The sequence below is a fragment of the Canis lupus genome, chromosome 33 (genome assembly GCF_048164855.1).
Source record: "Canis lupus baileyi chromosome 33, mCanLup2.hap1, whole genome shotgun sequence".
NCBI lineage: Eukaryota > Metazoa > Chordata > Mammalia > Carnivora > Canidae > Canis > Canis lupus.
This window is the reverse complement of record NC_132870.1, coordinates 26,273,053-26,291,226: the sequence shown is the minus strand read 5'-3', so window position 1 is coordinate 26,291,226 and position 18,174 is coordinate 26,273,053. Positions and strand designations below refer to the sequence as shown.

The 18,174-nt window shown below is 37.1% G+C and overlaps 1 long non-coding RNA gene across 2 annotated transcripts in view; it reads left to right on the top strand.

The window, feature by feature from the left end:
• LOC140623660 (uncharacterized) overlaps positions 1–18,174 on the top strand; it is a 78,144-nt gene that overhangs the window by 24,172 nt on the left and 35,798 nt on the right. The window lies entirely within an intron of this gene.

The window sequence follows — 18,174 nt, the reverse complement described above, 5'->3', positions numbered from 1 at the left end:
CATGGGAGCCTGTTAAGGACTATTTCACAGTCTGCCATAGCCTTGTGGACCTCATGAACTCAAGCCCCACTGATTTTCAAAGCTAGATATTTTGGGGGTCCTTCTCTCAAAGTGAAGTCTGAAATGTTGGAGTACCAGATGTAAGTGTAACTTACTCCTCAAGGAGAAGCTGGAAGTTAGGAGTTTCACTTCTGGTTGTGTGTTACTGCATTAGAGGTGAGGTTTATGGAGAAATTGTGTCTCAGCCTCTCCTCTCTCTGTTTTGATGTAGGTGTTTTGCTTGCTTCACTAATGTGTAGTAGTCTTTCATTTAGTTTCTGGATTTCTTTCAGAGTGATTTGTTCTATATGTAGCTGTAGATTTGGTATGTTCATGGGAGGAGGTAGGCTCAGGAGCCCTCTATGTCACAATCTTGGTCCAGACCACTTAAATTAGCAGTCAACAATAAAAAAATAAAGATCAAAGTTACCAAGACATGTATAGGATAATAAGGAGAAAATTATAAGATGTAAGGGACATGAAAGTATTCTTGGGGGAAAAAATGTATAGTTATATACAATATGTTCAGATATCATTTTTTCTTAAAATAGTGTACTTAATGCAATTATAATTAAATTCCTAGGGATGGGGACTGAAATGGAGAAGTTTCAAAAATGAATCTTAAAATTTTCTGGACAAGTGAAAGTATGAGAATAGCTTAATGCTCTGACAGGGGATTAAAAGGATTAAGCTGAGTTTTGGTACATGAGATCTGGGTCTCTGTAAGTGTAATTAAGTTCAGGAATTGTTCATGTAAGTCTTCCTGAATAGGGATATAAGTTCCAACTATAAAAGGATTGTGGCTTAGCATGGACAAAATATTGTCACTGGGCTCCCTGTCATTAGTGTATTGGGGTGTGGGCCAAGGAAGCTATACTGAGATATGAAGCATTTGCTTTTCATTTGTGCAGTGACCTCACTTTCACCGAAGTGGATGAATAAATCAAGAAGTGTGTGTGTGTCTGTGTGTTTGTTGTGCACTCTTCCTGCTAATCCATGACCCACTTGAATTTCTAGAGAGGTATAAGTCAGTGTTCATGTATTTTGAAGAGGAGAGGACATGACACAGAGGTGAAAACCACGGCAAAAGATGTTTAGATTTGATTAAAAAATAAAACACACATTGAATACTTATAAACTGGTTTCTTTCAACCTATATGACAAAATGCCAATATTCCTCACGTACAAAGAACTCTTCCAATTTTATACAACAATCATGAGACATAATAGAAAAATTAATACTTAAAGATAGAAATACCCAATAAACCTGTACAAATTACAAATAAAACAAGATTCTACTGTTTTAAAACTATTAACCATATGAGGCTTGAGGTAGAGAATGCCCTATATTGCCAAGGATAATGGATGGCATCATAAATTGTGGTAAAAATGTGTCAAGAAAAAAAAATGTCAAGAGCAGGGAAACATCTGAGATTCTACATTACTGGCAAAACCAACAGTTTAGGCTGTCTCAGTTCATGAATGCCTGAGTCAGAAAAAGAAGACTGTATTACTCACATCAATGACCAGAGCCAGAACAACAGCATCTTTGGTACCAATTTCCTAAAGACTCATTTCCCACAAAGAGAATTTTACCTGGAATCTATCATAAGAAAATTGTTGGAAAGAGCACAAGCATACATACACATACAATATATGTATTTTCCTTGCAGCATTTTTTATGGTATCAAGAAAAAAATACAACTGTGTAATTGTTTAAACAATAGTGCATCTATACAAGGGAATATTAGGAAACCCTTGAAATGATCATGTAGATCTATAGTTACTGATATGAATTTAAATATCTTTAAACTTTTTATGGGTGATGTTATGGACTGAATTGTGTCTTCCCAAAATTCAAATGTTGAAATCTTAACCCCCAATATGACTGCATTTGGAGACATGGCCTTTAGGGGGGCACTAAAATTAAATGATGTAACTAGGGCTGGTCCCTCATCTGATAGAACTAGTATCCTTATGAGAAGAGGAAGAGACGCCAGAGCTCTCTCTTTGCATGCATGAAGGAAAAGCCATGTGAAGGCACAGTGAGAAGTTAGGAATCTACAAGCCAGAAGGAGAGATCCCATCAGAAGCTGACCTTTTTGTCTCCTTGATCTTGGACTTCTACTGGCCTCTATATTTGTGGGAAAATAAATTTCCTTTGTTAAGGTACTCAGTCTGTGATATTTCGTCGTAGCAGCCTAAGCAGATAAATCAAGGGGAGAAAGTAGTTCACACGAATTATGAAGTTATTTATATATGCTTTTACAATTACATCTTTGCGTAAAGAGATGTGAAAAAGGATGTTCACCAGTGACATTCACAGTGGTCATCTCTGGTGGATTTGGATTGACATTTAACCTTATTCTTATTGAAACTCTTCTATATTGCTTAACTTTCTATAGTAAACATGTTATCTTTTTTGTTCCGGGGGGGAAAAAAGTTTCAAAAGCTAACCTCAGCATAACACCATTAAAAAAAATTTCTGGCTTGTCATCTCCCAGCCACTTATATGATTTTACCCTTTCAAGTAATGATTTCACTGATAAGTCAAGTGCATCCTGAGATGGACAATCGTAGATGTTATGATAAGTGGCTCCTGATAAGAGTGGTTAGAAGTATGAAGCAGGGCTAATACCACATGGAATTATGTTAGATCTCCTTTTGAATGTGAACTGGAGCAGTTTGAAAACTGCCTAGTAATTAGATAAGTGAACATCTTTTGCTTCAATCTGCTCCTCAAAATAATGCTGACCTATTCAAGTGGTTCTTTTATGATTTCCTCTCATTGACTGCTTTGGTTCAGTTGTTATTGGTATGATAAAAGTTTAAGAGGCAGAGATCTAGAGTTAATTTTTAAAATTTTAGTTAGGATTTTTGGATAGACGTAAAAGCAAATATAGTCTCACTTATTAAGATAAGGTAATTTCCCTTTTTCTGTTAATCTTTGTTTCCACATTTTTATTTAAGTTCAACTTAGTTAATGTATACTGTAGTAGTGGTTTTAGGAGTAGGATTTGGTGATTCACCACTTACATATAATAACCAGTGCTCCTCAAAAGTGCCCTCTTTAATGCCCATCCTCCATTTAGCCCATCCCCCACCCACCTCCCCTTCAGCAACCCTCGATATGTTCTCTTGTTAAGAGTCTCTTATGGTTTGCCTCTCTGTTCTTTTTATCCTATTTTTCCTTCCCTTCTCCTATGTTCATCTGTTTTGTTTCTTAAATTCCACAGATGAATGAAACCATGTGGTATTTCTTTCTCTGACTTATTTCACTTAGCATAATACATTCTAGATGTACATTCTATATCCATGTTGTTGCAAATGGCAAGATTTCACTCTTTTGATGGCTGAGTAATATTCCATTGTAGACCTATATCTACCTACAGTTGTACATTGAAGGTATACATGTTTATATGTATCACAGGTATAAAGGTGTGTGTGTATATATATACGTAATTTTGATATACTAGTTCCTTATAATTACATTTTTAATAGTAGACCAGGGATGCATTTGTGTCCATTTATTAAAAATGAAATGAATGTATAACCCAGATATCAGTTGGTGTTTTTGGAAGATTTAGGTAAATTCGGTTCAAACCCTCAATATCTCAGTTACTCTGTATACAGAATTCTCCACAAAATTTCTGTTATCTATTTTCCCTTTCCCTTTCCCTTTCCCTTTCCCTTCCCCCCTTCCCCCCTTCCCCCTTTCCTCCCTTCCTCCCTTCCTCCCTTCCTCCCTTCCTCCTGTCCTTCTCAAGATCTATGTATTTCAGAGGGAGAGAGCATATAGGTGGTGAGAGGGGTGGAAGGAAAGGGAGAGAGATTCTCAAACAGACTCAACGTTGAGGTGGAGGCCAACACCAGGCCCCATCTCATGACCCTGAGATCACAACCTGAGTCAAAACCAAGAGACTGACTGTGCCACCCAGGTACCCCTTCCCATACTTATTTCTCATGGCCACTCCTATATATCAATCCTAGCATGTTTATATCATTATAATTTAGCCTATACCAGTCAATATAAAGACCTTCATCATTTCTTTTTATTTTCCATGAAAAAATCCAATCAGTTATGATTTTGTGGATTAAATAGCATTATTGAAAACTTGAAGGGCTGTTAGGAGAGATCACATCACACAATCTGATCAATTACTTTGCCTCACTTGTCAGGCTCTGCTTCCTTCTAAAGGCCCATGGCTCTGACAAAAGACCTTTCTTATGATCTATAGACCTCTAAAAATTCTAATTGATTCCCATCAGTTTGATTCCTCCTTTAATGGAGAATATTCTCTTCAGTTTATTTCACCTGCCTCTGACACCTGGAATTATGGAAAATACACTTTTCTATTACATTATATTTCATATTTCTATTTTATCACAATGATGACATAAAAGTGTAATGTTGCTGACACTTCTGTCACAAACCAGATACTCTCATTCACCAAACAAGTATTTATTAGGCAAACTGTAAGTACTGGATATTGTGTTAAGTACTAAGGATACAAAGACTAGTAATGAGAAAAATCCCTTTTAAAAACTTTTTCATTTGAAAAAATAAAGTTACAGAATATTAGAACTAGGAAGTTGCTTGATGATCACTTGTTTGAACTCTTTATCCTTATATAGATTAGAAAACAAAGGAATAGATTGCATAACTTGTTGATGGCAGAGCTGGGACTGTTAGCTGTTGTCTTCTGTTTTTTGGTCTGGTTCTTTTTCCTGAACATCTCGTGTTATGGGGGATTTTGACCAAGTGAGGATGTAGGTGAGATATGTTGGGGGAAACACCAAGGGGAAAAATGTAAAAGGTATACAGGGCAAAAAGAGTAAAACAAGCTGGGCCTCATGATGAGAAAAAGTAAGAGAGGATATGCCAAGCCACAAGGCAGTGCTGGGTTCATTCAAGTAGGAGTGGTTCAGCAGCAAAGCGAGGTGTGTTGAAAGGGAATTAACTTAGGTGTATGTATTAGTAGGTGGGAAAAGAAGAGAGAAATGTAAAACCAGTGCTTCCTGAAGCTTGCTAATGTTTTATGTCATTTATTCAGACTGTCTGATGGTACCCCAAATTTCCTCTGATGTCATCTGTTTTTTACGTGGGCGATCAGAGTAGGAGTTGGTAAATTTTTGAAAAATCAGGCTATCTTTGTGGGACTCTCAAAGGGTTGAGAAAATAATCTGAATAATGTTTAAAAAAGGAAAAGAAACACTCTTCTCTTTCTCAAAAGATTTGTTGGTGTCACTGGAGTAGACCAAATAGCTCCAAATAGTAAAATTAAATATGATGGTGTTAACCAAAGAACCTTGGAGACATGATTTCTATGATCTAGAAGCTACACAACACCAGAAGTGGTGACAGGGAGAGGATGGAAATACTGCTGAAGGCTTTGTTTGTTCCTAGATGCAGTAAAAAGGAAAGCACCCATGATGCTCAGGAATGCTTTTTCTTGACCTTTCTGTTGTATAGTATTTTCATTCCCAAACAGTACACAATTTGACTTTGCATGTGAATTGGTAAACTGGGCCACTTAAGAAACCCTATTTTTTTTTTAAAAGTTTACTGTTTATAAGACTAAATACCCACTTAAGTTAGAGTAGACATAAACATTTAAGAATAGAAAACCAAGTAGAGCAAGGCCATGCAGAAACTAGAACTGGAAATTCAACAAGTCATGCACTTCCTCTGTCTTTTTTTTTTTTTTTTTTTTAATTTTATTTGGGATGCCTTCATGGCTCAGCGGTTGAGCAGCTGCCTTCAGCTCCAGGGTGTGATCCTGGGAGTCCTGGGATCAAGTCCTGCATCTGGCTCCCTGCATGGAGCTTGCTTTTCCCTCTGCCTGTGTCTCTACCTTTCTCTCTCTGTGTGTCCCTCATGAATAAAGAAATAAAATCTTGATAGATAGATAGATAGATAGATAGATAGATAGATAGATAGATAGATAGATAGATAGTAAAGAGCTTTCATGGGATGGACAATCGGTTAAAGGATGAATCTGTGCCACAGAGTATTTGGCTAACATCAATTCTGGCTCCCATGCCACCTGTTTTTTCTGGAATTCTGTTTTAAATCTTTCATTCAATGCACATTGGAAAAAAACAGTAAGGAGTGGCAAACCTGATTTGTTGCGCTTTTTGTTTTACACCATGAGAAAACATCCACCCGGACAGATGTTAGTATAAAGACAGTAGTTTTAATAGCATGGCTGGTTTATGTTCCTGCCATTTGCTCAAAGTACTGACACATCGTGAAAAACTTAGGATTGGCCCACAGTTTCATAGCCCAATGTAAATGTTTAGGGGAAAAGGGCCACAGTTTTGCCTTCATCAACATCTGGCTCAATGTGGCTTCCCTGGCCCAATTCTACATGATTATTCTTATAATTCTTGTATCCATGATCATATTATTGATGCATTACTCATGTTTCCTAGCTCAAGTTAATTTTTTTATTCAAGTATAGTTGGCCTACAATATTATATTAGCTGCAGGTGTACAACACAGTAATTTGACCTTTATTTACATTATGAAATGCTTACCAGAAAAAGTCTAGTTACCATCTGTCAGCATATAAAATTATTAAAATATTGACTACATTCCCTATGCTGTACTTTACATCCTTGTGACTTACTTATTTTGTAGCTAGAAGTTTGTACCTCTTAATCCCTTTCACCTATTTCACCCATCCACCTACCCTCTTACCACTAGTTTGTCTTTATTTATGAGCCTGTTTCTGTTTTGTTTTGTTCATTTTTTTTTTTAGATTCCACATACAAGTGAAATCATACAGTCTTTGTCTTTCTCTGTCTGACTCATTTTACTTAGTATAATACCTCTAGGTTCATCCACGTTGTCACAAAAAACAGGATTTCATTCCTTTTTGTAAGCAGGTACAGCCACTCTGGAACACTGTATGGAGGTTTCTCAAGAAGTTAAAAATAATGCTACACAGTGACCTAGCATTTGCACTACTATTTACCCCAAAGATATAAAAATGTAGTGATTCAAAGGGGGCACCTGCACCCCAATGTTATAGCAGCAGCCAAACTGTGAAAAGAGCACAGATGTCCATTGACAGATGAATAGATAAAGAAGATGTATTCTGCTGCAAAACCATAAAAACTGGGACACAGAAAAAAAAAAAAAAAAAGAAGATGTGGTTTATATATGCAATGGAATATTACTCAGCCATCAAACAGGATGAAATCTTACCATTTACAATGATGTGGATGGAAGTAGGGGGTATTATGCTGAGCGAAATAAGTCAGTCAGAGAAAGACAATTATCATATGGTTTCACTCATATGTGGCATGTAAGAAACAATGCAGAGGATCATAGGGGGAAGGAGAGAAAAACTAAAAGGGAAGAAATCAGAGAGGAAGACAAACCATGAGAGACTTTTAACTATAGGAAATGAACTGAGGGTGACTGGAGGGGAGGTGGGTGTGGGGGATGGGATAACTGGGTAATGGGCATTAAGGAAGGCATGTGATGTGATGAGCACTGGGTGTTATATGCAACTGATTAATAACTGAACTCCATGGGAAACTAATGATGTACCATATGTTGGCTAATTGAATTAAAAATTTTTTTAAAAAGATTCCATTCCTTTTCATAACTATGTAATATTCCATTGTGTATATACTACATTTGTTTACCCATTTATCTGTTGATGGACACTTAGGTTGCTTCTGTATCTTGGCAGATAGTTCTTAAAGATAGTTCTGCAATGAACATAAAAGTGCACATATCTAATCAAACTAGTGTTTTGTTTTCCTTGGATAAATACCCAGTAGTAGAATTTCTGAATTCCATGGAATTTCTACATTTAAATTTTTGAAGAGCATCTATAGTGTTTTCTATAGTGACTGCACCAATTTATATTCCCATCAACAGTGCATGAAGGTTCCCTTTTCTTAAATCCTCACCAACGCTTGTTATTTCTTATCATTTTGATTTTAGCTATTCTGTGAGGTGGTATCTCATTGTGATATCATAAAACCTTATTTTGAGGTTGTGATTTGCATTTCCCTGATTAGTGATGTTGGGCATCTTTTCATGTATGTGTTATGCCATCTGTGTATCTTCTTTTGAAAAAAAAATGGCTATTCAGATCCTCGACCCACTTAAAAAAATTGGATTGTTCTTTGTTTATTGTTTATTTTGTTTTGGTTTTGTAAAATTTCCTTATTATTTTGGATGTTAACCCCTTATTGGATGTTTCATTTGCAAATATCTTTTCCCATGTAGTAGTTTGCTTTTTCATTTTGTTGATTGTTTTCTTCACTGTGCAAAAACTTTTTAATTTGGTGTAGTCCCAGCTGTTTGGTTTTGTTTTTATTTCCCTTGCCTGAGGAGATAGATCCATAAAAATATTTCTAGGACTGATATCCAAAAGATTACTGCCTATGTTTTCCTTTAGAAGTTTTATAACTTCATGTCTTACATTTAGGTCTTAAACCGATTTTGAGTTTCTTTTTGTGTATAGTGTAAGAAAGTGGTCCATTTTCATTCTTTTGCACCTTGTCCAGTTTTCCTGACACTATTTATTGAAGAGAATGTATTTTCTCCATTCTTGCCTACCCTCGATTAATTGCTTCCTTGTAGATTAATTGACCAAACAAACATAGGTTTGTTTCTGGGCTCTGTATTCTGTTATATTAATCTATGGGTCTGGGTCTGTTTTCATCACAATGCCATGCTGTTTTGATTACTATAGATTAGTAGTATAGTTAGAAATCTGACAGAATGATACCTTCAGCTTTGTTCTTTCCCAAGGTTATAGGCTATTTGAGGTCTTTTGTGGTTCCATACAAATTTTAGGATTATATGTTCTAGTTCTGTGAAAAATGCTGTTGATATTTTGATAGAGATGGCATTGAATCTGTATATTGCTTTAAGATGGCAATTTTTTAAAAAAGACTTTATTTATTCATAAGAGAGAGGGGGGGGGGGCAGGGAGAGACAGAGACACGGGCAGAGGGAGAAGCAGGCTCCATGCAGAGAGCCCAAAGTGGGACTCGATCCCGGGACTCCAGGATCATGCTCTGGGCTGAAGGCAGGCGCTAAACCTCTGAGCCACCCAGGGATCCCCAAGATGGCCATTTTTAACAATATTATTTCTTCCAATTCATGAGCACAATATATCTTTCCATTTATTTTTGCTATCCTCAATTTCTTTCATCAGTTTCTTAGAGTTTTTAGAGTAGAGAGCTCTTTCACTTCCTTGGTTAAATATATTTCTAGGTATTTTTTAATACAATTGTAAATGGGACTGTTCATTTCTCTTTCAGATAGTTTATTAATATATAGAAATGCAATTGATATCTATATATTAATTTTGTATTCTGCAACTTTGCTGAATTCATGTAATAGCTTTAATAGTTTTTTGGGGGAGTCTTTAGGGTTTTTTCTATATAGTATCATGTCATCTACAAACAGTGACAGTTTTACTTCTTTTTTCTTTTTTTTTTTTACCAATTTGAATACTTTTTATTTATTTTTCTTGTCTGATTGCTGTGGCCAGGACTTCCAGTATTATGTTGAATGAAAGTGGCAAAAGTGACATCCTTGTCTTGTCCTTGGTCTTAGAGGAAAGGCTGAAAGCCTTTTGCCATTGAATATAATGTTAGCTGTGGGTTTGTCACTTATGGCCTTTATTATATTGAGGTATGTTCACTTTATATTCACTTTTGTTCACTTTATACTCACTTTTATTCACCTAGTTTGTTGAAAATTTTCACAATATGGATGCTGTATTTTGTCAAATGTTTTTTCTGCATGTACTGGGATGATCATGATTTTTATTCTTGATTTTGTTAATTCAGAATGTCAAATTATTGATTAGTAAATGTTGAACTGTTCCTGCATCTCTGAATTAATCTCACTTGATCATGGTGTATGATCCTTTTAATGTGTTTTTTAATTTTGTTATTAATATTTTTTGTTGTTGTTAATATTTTGTTGAGGAGTTTTGTATCTGTGCTCATCACAGATATTGAGCTGTAATTTTATTTTTGTAGTGTCTTTGACTTTGGTTCAGGATGATGCTGGCTTCATAAAAAGAAATTGGAAGCATTTCTTCCCCTTCAATTGTTTTGAAATAGTTGAAAAAGATAGGTATTAATCCTTTTTAAAATATACAGTAGAATTTAGTGAAGCCATCTGGTCCTGGACTTTTGTTTGTTGGGAATTTTTTAAATTACAGAATCTATTTCATGCCCTATAATCCGTCTATTCAGATTTCCTATTTATTCCTGATTTAGTCTTAGAAGATTGTATGTTTCTAGGAAATTAGCCATTTCTTTTAGGTTATGCCATTTGTTGGCATACAGTTATTTATAGTAATTTCTTATAAGCCTTTGTATTTTTGTGATGTCAATTGTGACTTCTCTTTCACTTTTTATTTTTTTAATTTATTTTTTAAATAAATTTATTTTTTATTGGTGTTCAGTTTACCAACATACTACCCAGTGCTCATCCCGTCAAGTGCCCCCCTCAGTGCCCATCACCCATTCACCCCCACCCCCCGCCCTCCTCCCCTTCCACCACCCCTAGTTCGTTTCCCAGAGTTAGGAGTCTTTATCTTCTGTCTCCCTTTCTGATATTTCCCACACATTTATTCTCCCTTCCCTTATCAAGATAAGAAGCTTTTGCACAGCAAAGGATACAGTCAACAAAACTAAAAGACAACCTACAGAATGGGAGAAGATATTTGCAAATGACGTATCAGATAAGGGGCTAGTTTCCAAGATCTATAAAGAACTTATTAAACTCAACAGGAAAGAAACAAACAATCCAATCATGAAATGGGCAAAAGACATGAAGAGGAATCTCACAGAGGAAGACATAGACATGGCCAACACGCACATGAGAAAATGCTTCGCATCACTTGCCATCAGGGAGATACAAATCAAAACCACAATGAGATCCCACCTCACACCAGTGAGAATGGGGAAAATTAACAAGGCAGGAAACCACAAATGTTGGAGAGGATGCGGGGAAAAGGGAACCCTCTTACACTGTTGGTGGGAATGTGAACTGGTGCAGCCACTCTGGAAAACTGTGTGGAGGTTCCTCCAAGAGTTAAAAATAGACCTGCCCTACAACCCAGCAATTGCACGGTTGGGGATTTACCCCAAAGATACAGATGCAATGAAACGCAGGGACACCTGCACCCCGATGTTTCTAGCAGCAATGGCCACAATAGCCAAACTGTGGAAGGAGCCTCGGTGTCCGTCGAAAGATGAATGGATAAAGAAGATGTGGTTTATGTATACAATGGAATATTCCTCAGCCATTAGAAACGACAAATACCCATCATTTGCTTCAACGTGGATGGAACTGGAGGGTATTATGCGGAGTGAAGTAAGTCAATCGGAGAAGGACAAACATTATATGTTCTCACTTTTTATTTTATTTGTTTGGTTTCTCTCCTTGATGAATCTAGTTAAAGGTACATCAATTTTGCATATCTTAAAAAAAAAACAGCTTTTGGTTTTATTAATGGCTTCTATTTTTTTAGTTTTTACCGCCACAGGATTCTTACTATTTTCTTCTTTACTAATTTTGGGTTTTGTTAATCCTTATTTTAGTTCCTTTAAGTATAATGTTAGATTGTTCGAGATCTTTCTTTCTCTCTCTCTTTCTTTTTGAGGTAGGCCTGTAGTACTACAGGACTTCATCTCTTCTTCAATTCTTTTTTTTTTTAAGATTTTATTTATTCATGAGAAACACACACACACACACACACACACACACACACACACACACACACAAGGGGAAGGGGCAGAGACACAGGCAGAGGATGAAGCAGGCTCCATGCAGGGAGCCTGACGCGGGACTCCATCAGAGGTCTCCAGGATCACTCCCTGGGCTGAAGGCGGCGCTAAATCGCTGAGCCACCCGGGCTCCCCTCTTGTTCATTCTGAATGATACCCTTGTTTGGTAGAGTATTCTTGCTTGTTTCCTTTCAACACGTTGACTATACTGTGCTACTCCCTTTTGGCCTGCAAAGGTTTTGCTGGTAGTCTTATGGGTATTTCCTTATAAACAACTAGTTGCTTTTCTCTTGCTGCTTTTAAGGTTCTCTCATTACCTTTACATTTTGTCATTTTAGTTATTACATGTCTTGGTATGGACTTCTTTGGGTTCATGTTGTTTGGGGCTCTCTATATATCCTGGACCTGATGTCTGTTTCCTTTCCCAGGTTAGGGAATTTTATTGCTATTATTTCTCCAAATAAGTGGTTTTTTTTTTTTTTTTTTTTTTTTTTTTTTTTTTTTTTTTTTTTTTTTTTACCACTTTCTTTCTCTCTCCTCCTTCTGGGACCCCCTACAATGTGAATACTGGTATGGTTGGTCAGAAAAAATGGTTGGTATGAAAAAAAAAAAATATATATATACACACACACACACACAGAGGTATATAGAGTGCCTGTAAACTGTCCTCATTTTTTAAAAATCATTTTTTCTTTTTGCTCTTCAGCTTGGATGATTTCCACTACCCCTTCAGATTGTTGTTGATCCATTCTTTTGCATCATCTAATCTGCTGTTGATTCCTTCTAGTGTATTTTTTATTTCAATTATTGAATTCTTCTACTCTAAGTGCTTTTTTTTTTTATATCTCTTTGGTGAAATATTCACTGTATTTATCCATTCATCTCCCAAGTTTGGTGGGAATCTTTGTAAAAATTACTTTGGACAGATAGATTGCTTATCTCCATTTCATTTAGTTTTTTTTTTTCTTATATTTTGTCTTATTCTTTGGTTTGGAACATATTCCTATGTCTTTTCACTTACCAGATTCTCTGTGTTTCTGTGAATTAAGTAGATTGGCTATGTTTCCTGGTCTTGTAGGAGTGGCCTTAGATAGAAGAAGTCACTTCATGTAGAAAAGCCCAATCCCCACTTAGTCACCAGCACTAGGCACTCCATGGATGTCCCCTGTGTGGGTTGTATGAACTCTCCTGTTGTAGCTGGGCCATGATTACTGCAGGCATGGTAGTGAACAGGGCTAGCCCTCTGTGTGCCAGCTTTGTGGTAAGAGCTGGTTCTGCTGAGTATGATGGGATGGGAACTGCTTTGAAGGGGCACCCCCTAGGGCAAATTGGTTGAGCAAGATATGTCTGTTCATAGCTCAAATTCTGAGAGATAATCTGGTTCATTGTGCTCTTGTATCTCAGTTTCCTTTTGAAAAGTACCCACTGTTGGTCAACTCAGCTATGGCTGAAGAGGAAGGAAAGAGTGATGAAAGCTCCTTTCTTCAGTAAGGGAATATGGTTTCCTGTTTTTAGAGCAAGTCCATGTGCTTGGTTCTGTGATCTAAATTATTTTCTGGCTCATGGTTTTGAAGAACAAATAAATCACTTTTCAACACATTGAGCATGTCTCAGTGGTGTTTTGGTCTGGCATTCAGATTTTCTTAAGGAGCACTTGAGAAGTTTAGAATTAGGATTTGAGATCTCATCAGGAAAGATGAGAAAAAATGAAAATCCTGGGAAATGTGGGGCTTGTTTCAAGCTGTAAATGGCAATAGTTAAAATCGAGTACAATTTTCTCTGTGTTCTTGACTTTTTTCACATGGCCTAAATTTAAAACAAAATCAGGGTAGGTTTTTAAAGAAATACATATTTTACATGGCACAACGTTCCTCCAAAAATAAAATTTGAGTGATTAAATAAAATTGGGCTATAGTGGGAACATTGGGGGTAGCCTGGATTTTTTCTTGTCCACAGATTTTCATCAGTGGTGAAAGCATAGAATTGCATTTGCTTTTTGTAAAGATCTGAGAGCCTAATGTAAAGCATCATTCATATCTTCTAGTAATGTCTGCAGGATTTGTTGAGTCACAATGAAGCATTTTATTGATTACATTATGAGAAATCAATTCAAAAGTCACCTACAACTTTAGCTCCAGGATGCATTTTGTACATGCAATGGCAGAGGCTTGTTCATCATTGTGGTTAAAACTGAGTACCATGGGGTGCCCAATTATAGCCCTGGCAAGAGGATCCTCAGGGAAGTAATTGTGGTTTTTTTCATTGCCTTCATGCGGCCTTTGAGTGAGGAGCCTCATGATTCTTTTCCAGTCTGGGGCAGCAAGAGAACTAATATGACTCTAATTTTGACTTCTCCTGTCCACTACACCAAACCAATACTCCCCCATCCCTTTAATAAAACCATTTCCCACAGATGCTGAGCAGCTGTCCTTGTCTGAGAAAGAAAAGCAAGGGCTAGAAACCCTAATTTCCTGTGTTGATAATAAGCAGACTTGTTTATTGAAAATAAAACTCCTAGTAAGGAGGAGAGCAAGAAGACATGGGTAGAAGAGTGAGCCAGAGAGATTGGAGGAGTGTAAAAGAGGAGTTTGTCAGAAGCCCTTATGAAAGCTATATTCTTAAGGTCATCTGCTTTCCTTGAGCATGCTACAATTAAAAATGGTTAATAAAGTGCTTTGGATCAAATAAGTTACTTAAAGACAATTTAGGATGTAGGCACTATGGCTGTTAGATTTGAAGCCATCTGCCAAAAAGGAAAAACATATCAGACTTGTTTGGGCAGTTTCTAACATGTCTTACCTACCATGTATTGACTTATTTTGATAGTTTTTTGGGGGGCCTTCACATGTAGGGGCTCCATATATAGAGAATAAAGTAGAAGTACCAGGAGTATATGATAAAAGGGAACCATGTTATTCTATCAAGAAAAGATTTAGTTTTCTCTGGTTTCTCCAATCGTCTCCCTTAGTATGGAATGATACATGCAAGAAGAGAACAATAATGTCAAGGAGTTGGTCTTGGATGGGGATAGTAGGAGACTCAGAGTCAAAGATGGGCTCCTGAGAGGTTCAGTCTCCTAAATTATACTGGACTGGTAGGTCTGTACCTTTGGGAATTTTACAGGAAAAATCTAATAGTATCTATTACTGGATTTTTATTAAAATTTTCCAGTTATAGCTAATCTTTTAGATTTTGAATTTTCGTGATGAAAGAGATAGCCTCAATGACTAAGTCCTGAATATTTTTATCCTACTCAGAAGAAATAGGTTAGGCTTCCTTAGTGATTCTGCATAGGAATCATTCCTGTAATGCAATCAACACATCTTTCGCATTAAAATAAACCACTGTCCAAGTTCTGAACAGTGGGAATAGAGAACAGCTGAGGAAAACAGGTGGTATGCACAAGTCAGCTATGAGGAATTATTTGTCTCAGTTGTCAAAAGCAATCCTTTCTAGACTCATTTTTCTTTTATTGAAAGATAGCAAAAAATAACATTTGGGGGAAAGGCTGCTATCTTTAAAGTAGAAAAATATTTAAGCTACATTATCTTAGCTGTGTTGAGTTTCAGTGGTGACTGATGGGTACAATTCTGTGAGCTTTGTTTTCTCAAGAACAAATTGTCAATCTACACTGTGGAAGAAAAAAAATTGTCAGCTATGTCCCAGGATGAGCAAAAATTATTGGTTGCGTCTCTGGAAGGTGAAAGTTCTGGGGAGTAAGAGAAAATTGTCAGATGCATATTTTCAAGACAGAATTGTTGGCCGTGTCAGTTAAATAACAGGTTACTATTATTTTACTGCTGAACTGTGAAATTTACCATTTTTATCCTCTTTGGCATTTGAATTGACGAAGTGAACTCCACCCAAATCGTCATGTGCGTTGGTCCTTAGCAAGGACAGATGTGCCACATGTGCCTTTGTGTTATGGCTGGAAAGATAGATATGTGTGGGTAACCAACCAGATAGTATATGATAAAATGTTGCCTATATGAATGGAGAAAGAGACATTCTGGATTCCTTTAATGGGTACTTCAATTCAAAATGAAAGGCAGCTAGGTCAGTGGGAGGAGGGACGGAGGCACAGGGAGTGGGGCTGTCATTACGAAAGCACTATATTTAATAACATGGCTGGTGACAGGTTTGTACTAAGTCAATAATTCTTTTCTGAGTCACAGTTGGTTCTGGGTGTGTGTGTGTGCAGGGGGTGGGGTGAAGAAAGAGAGAGACAGGAAGAAAGGCAAGGAGGGGAGATGGGGAGATGAAGACGGAGACTGACTATATCTCTACACTGGCTTCCATTCAGCTGGAGAGAGGATATTTCTGATAGAGGGAAAGTTACTTTAAGAGTAAGGAGCAAATAGGGGCACCTGGGTGGCTCAGTGGTTGAGTGTCTGCCTTCAGCTTAGATCGTGATGCCAGGGTCCTGGGATTGAGTCCCACACTAGGATCCTTGCAGGGAGCCTGCTTCTCCCTCTGCCTGTGTTTCTGCCTCTCTCATGAATAATTAAATAAAATCTTAAAAAAGAGTGAGGAACAAATAGATGAGAATTCCTTGTGTACACCCATATAACAAGTTATATAATAAGACTTAATTTTTAAAAAATTTATTTAGAGAGAGTGAGTACAAGTGGAGGAGGGGCAGAGGGAGAGAGAGAAGCAGACTCCCTGCTGAGTGGGAAATCTGAAGCAAGGCTTGATCCCATGACCCTGAGATCATGACCTGAGCTGAAATCAAGAGTAGGATGCTTAACTGACTGAACTAGCCAGGCGCCCCTAATAAGAATTAGAACAAGAGTTTTCAATTCATATTTGAAAAATTAGCCTGAATGACACTGAAAAAATGAGGTGGATTAAACTTCATTACTGGAAGGGCTGTAATTCCCTTCCCAATTACTGAAATGCTAACACTGGGTGTATTTTATTTTTTGAGACCTAGATGGTATGCTTTGATTCTGAATGAATCTCTGGGATAGCCCCAGAAATTTGTTGTCTGTTTTATTTTTATTCTGTGGGTTTGTGATTGTGGTTTTGGAAGGCAGGTCCGGTTTGGAGTCTAAATTAAGGAAGTTGGAAATGTTGAGTTTTAGGATTCCCAATGTTTGTTCTCTAGCAAAATTTATTTGCTTAGCTGTATTATCATATACTCTGGCTCACAACTTTTTAATGGCTTCCTGATGCCTACAGGATAAAGTTAAATATGCCCTACACTAGAAGTGAGGACCTTTGTAATGTGGTCTCCTTCGTCTTTTCAATTCTATTTCAGTCCTTTTTATAAACCCTGAAGACAAACTGCTCCAACCATTGTATATTTCCTGAGCCCCATTCTGTTGTTAATCTAACCCCAACCTTGACTGTAATCCTGACCTTGACTCTTCCTGTTGGAGCTCTTTGAGACCTAGAGCAAGTATATCTTTAGTGATGTGTGATGTATCTGAAAAGCACTCTCACTCCTTTGTACTCTAGGCAATTATTGTTACTGTGTGCTGCTAATTTGGCCCTGATTATATACTGTCTTTTATCGTGTTTATGTATTTAAATAATATTTTTGAAGGCTAACTACATGTATTATCTCTGATGTTAGAGCTAGGCATATGTCTTGTTTCTCATTCTATCTTCTTGGTCATTGTAGTTCAAGAGGGAAATCAGAGAAGGAAATAGATGGTTCTAACAGGATGCAGAAAGTCTTCCCTGTGGAAGTGACATTTAGGCTGTGACCTGATGGAGGGGAAAAGTCAGAGAGGTGCACTGGTGCGAAATCTTGGCTCCTGCAAGGAAATCAGAGCAGGGTCCTTTATTGAACTAATAAATGGAGTTCATGTTCCCTATCCCTCTTTCTTTCTTCTTGTTCTAAACAGGTGGACTCTATGTGAGATAGGGATGGTGAGTGATGAGGGAGATGCATATCCTGAAGGACACTGTGGGTTATTCCAAGGGGTTTGAGCATTATCCTGTAAGGAGTCATCAAAGAGAAGGACATTAGGAGAGAGACAAGGTGAAATTTGCATTTCAGAAACATCACTCTGGCTTTACTGGGAAAGATTGTAAGTTGGATAACCAAACAGTATGGTCTGCCTGTTGGAGTGTCCTGTGTATTTTAGCATTTGTCTTAGATTTTTCATTTTTTTATTTTATTATTATTATTATTATTATTATTATTATTTTATTATTTTTTATTTATTTTTAAAAAGACTATTTATTCATGAGAGATAGAGACAGACAGACAGACAGACAGGCAGGCAGAGACATAGGCAGAGAGAGAAGCAGGCTCCACGGAGGGAGCCCGATGTGGGACTCGATCCCAGGACTCCAGGATCAAACCCTGAGCCAAAAGCAGATGCTTTAACTGCTGAGCCA